Source organism: Echinops telfairi, unplaced genomic scaffold, assembly GCF_000313985.2.
Source record: "Echinops telfairi isolate 266 unplaced genomic scaffold, ASM31398v2 ScPeMD7_7469;HRSCAF=8507_1, whole genome shotgun sequence".
In the NCBI taxonomy this organism is placed as follows: Eukaryota; Metazoa; Chordata; class Mammalia; order Afrosoricida; family Tenrecidae; genus Echinops; species Echinops telfairi.
This window is the reverse complement of record NW_022111373.1, coordinates 102,793,235-102,796,874: the sequence shown is the minus strand read 5'-3', so window position 1 is coordinate 102,796,874 and position 3,640 is coordinate 102,793,235. Positions and strand designations below refer to the sequence as shown.

General features: G+C 38.8%; 1 pseudogene; it reads left to right on the top strand.

Moving 5' to 3' along the window:
- The first annotated feature begins 787 nt into the window (after positions 1 to 787).
- LOC101652287 lies at positions 788 to 1,223 on the top strand (annotated as a pseudogene).
- Positions 1,224 to 3,640: the final 2,417 nt, after the last annotated feature.

The following is a 3,640-nucleotide window of genomic DNA, read 5'->3' as shown; positions in this document are numbered from 1 at the left end:
CTCACACAGTTGAGCAGTGGGAAAGTCCAAATCTCGGCAGGATACAAATCTCGGCAGGTTCCAAATTGGTGGGTCAGATACCAGGTAGAAATCTTCTCTAGACCTAAACAGCTTAGGAGCTGATGAATCTGCGATGGTCAGGAGGAGAACAGACTAATGGATCCAATGACAGCAGGTTAGCAGGTCAGGTGGCAGCCAGCTGCTGACTCCTCTGGTGGACAAGCAATATGGCAGGCCACTGGCTTAAGTCCAAAGAACCAGAGGTGGATAAACCAGAAGCAAGATTCAAACTCATTACATAGCAAAGAAGCTTTTCCACAATGTTCACGTATATTAGAAGCAGCCCTAGGCAAACTTCTCCTCAAATGATTGCATGAGGACTGTGATCTGAGTGAAATGGTTGCACCCAACTCTAATCTTTTTACAAATAATTTTACTGCTCAAAGCAGATCCTGTGGTGGAGGCAATTACATTGTGCTCAAGCATATCATGAGGAATATTTGCATCTTAACTTCCAAACCACTGATAATCTTGGGTCAGCCAAATTGACACAAAATCTAACTATCATAATAATGTTCTCCAATTCCATCATATCCTTGTTGATTTTCTCCCTACTTGTTTTATCAAATATTGAGATAAATATGTTGAAATTTATTCCACCTTGCAGTTGTATCAATTTTTGTTTCATGTATATTGAAGCTCTCTAATAAAGTGCAGAATTGTTCAGGATTCTAAAAAATGAATTCTATTTTCATTTTGAAATCATCTTCTTGGGTGTAAAGCGAACATGGCGCCGGCAGTGCTGGTGCTGAAGGCACGGACTGCTGCGCTGTTGAGCCCCCTGCAAGCACCCGCTCTAGCTGTCAGGTACACGTCCAAGAAGACAGAGGGCAGCTCCCAAAACCTTGGTGGGAAGTCACCTGGCAAACACTTTGGCATCAAGAAAATGGAAGGGCACTACGTTCATGCTGACAGCATCCTGGACACTCAGGGCAAATGCCACTGGCACCCAGGAGCCACATGGGGCTGGGGAAGAAGTGCCTGTATGCCTTAGAAGATGGATAGTCCACTGCACGAAGGGGGTCTATGTGCCCAGCCCCAACAACACAGAAGCCATGGATCTGGTCACCAGGGGGCCCAAGGGTGCTGTGCTCTACAAGACTTTTATCCATGTGGTCTCCACCAACCCTGAGGGCACCGTCAAGCTGGCAGCTGTGCTTTGAGCTCCTGGTTGCGGCTGCTGGACAGAGACTGGATCCCAGATGCCCAGAGAGAGCGGTACCAGAAGCAGGGTGGGCGATGACAAGGCCTCCCACGGAGGCGTCTGCTTGGTGGTGACTGCACGACACTCATCTGGAATCCGCTTTGAGAGATATAAGCTGGGCCAGAAATAGAAGTAGTTGGAGTCAAAATAAAAATAAAAAAAGAAATTATCATCTCAATGCCTAAGTACATACTTTGGTCTAAATTCTTTGTCCTCTTAATATAGCTACTCTAACTTCATTGTGAACATTGATATGATTTTTTCCCATTCACCTCTTTTTAATTTATTTATAAGCAGCTGTGTCTTGCTTTTATAATCTGACCTAACAATTTCTTATCCTTAAATATTTAACCATTTCTTTTACTATAATTATTAATATACTTAGGTTTACATCTGTCATTTTCCTATTAAGTTTTCATAAATACTGTATCTTCTTTGTTCAACTTTTCCTCATCTGGTGGCTTTTGATAGACTGAATATTTTTATGATCCCAGTTTTACTCCTTTTTTGGTGGTATATTAATTAGAACTTCTTGTTATGCTATTTAGTTAAACTGTGCAGTATATATATTTAACTTAGCAGCCCACCTTCAAGTAATATTATACCACTTCACTTCATGTATAGTATTCTTATTTATACTGTGACCATCATATGTGGATCTTTTTATATACACTATACACTCCAAAATATACTGTGCCCCTCCACTTTACCATTTTTAAGCAGTTGGGGGTACTTTCAGTATTCGTTTCCAGACTCCAATTCAAATGCATCAGTCTTCCTTATTCAATGTCCAACTCTCACGTGTGTATGAGGCAATGGAAAGCATCATGACTTGCGTCAGGTGTACCTTAGTTCTCAGAGTAACAGCCTTGCTTTTCAACACTCTAAAGAGGTCTTGTGCAACAGATTACCTAATGCAATGTGTCATTTGATCTCTTGACTGCTGCTTCCTTGAGCATTGATTATGGATCCAAGCAAGATGAAATCCTTGACAACCTCAACCTCTTCTACATTTATCACATTGCCCATTAGCCCAGTTGTGAGGATGTTGGTCTTCCTTACGTTCAGTATGCAATCCATACTGAAGACCGCCATCCTTGATCTTCATCAGAAAGTGCCACAATTCTTCCTCACTCTCGGCATTCAAGGATATGTCATGTGATTATCTTGGGTTGTTAATAAACCTTTTCCCAGGTTTTACATTTATTTGCCTTGACAAGTATTACTTTTTTTTCTGTAGGGTTTAGAACTTTGGCTTGATAGCTCCTGTTTCAGTACTGTAAAGATACTGTATCACTGTCTTCTCATCAGCATTTTTCTAGTGGGCAATTTTCTCTGTAGGTATCACGTCATTGACTCTAGCTGCTTGGAGACAGGCATCCTCGTGTGCTTAGAGCAATTTCATTATTTCTCTTGCTGTTCTTCCACCTTTTTTTCTGCTTGGAGTTCATTGATCGATCTCCTGAAATCTATGGATTTATTTTTATTAAATTTGCATTCATTTTAGCTATTCTCAAATATTTTTCTGCACCCTCCTTTATTTACACATACCAAACAATATTCATTCTAAGACCAATTATACTTTCCTCCTGAGCAAGATATACTGAATATCAACTCAATGTCCTTGCTTCATGAATTTTCCTAAACTGGTAGAAGCAGGCACCAATCTGAGTGTGGTGTGATACTATTTATTCTCTCTACTCATCTCAGGAAGTCTTTTCTTAGCCTTAGGTGGTTTCTGCACATCCACGGGCTGATAAATCTCGTAAATATTTGAGGATGGTCTGTTATATATCTGGCTTTTAAAAAAATGTACTTTTAAAATTCTTTCCTCTCCAGGACTGGCCCTTCATACTTTTGTTCTCTTGATCTCACTAGATTGTCAGCCTTGTTTCTTCCACTCTGGAAGTCTCCAGCAAACTCCAGTTTTGTTGTCCGTTGTTGGAGTGCAGCCTAGAAGCTCTATAAATGTAGACAGTAAGGACAATTGTGGAAGTCATCTTACTTGTTTCTGTATAATGAAATCATGGTCATTTGTTTTTAAATTATTTTTTCCTTTTTTTTTTTTTTTTTTTTTTTTTTTTCCTTGTTTTTTTTTTTTTGTTGGTTAATTCCGTTCTTTTTTTTTCCGGTTTGGCCGGAGGGGTAAAATTTAATTAATAAACTATATGAATTTTCATATATTCATATAATTGAATATTCATATATTCTAAGAACTGGATATATTTGTTATATAGTTCAGGATATTGCTGTATAAACATTTAAGTGATTTCCATATTATACATAACATCTTATGTTGTTGGTGCTATATTTTTCTTTTAGTATCACAGATTCCTTACTTCTTATATCTCTGTTCTAGAATTTATATTTTAATCA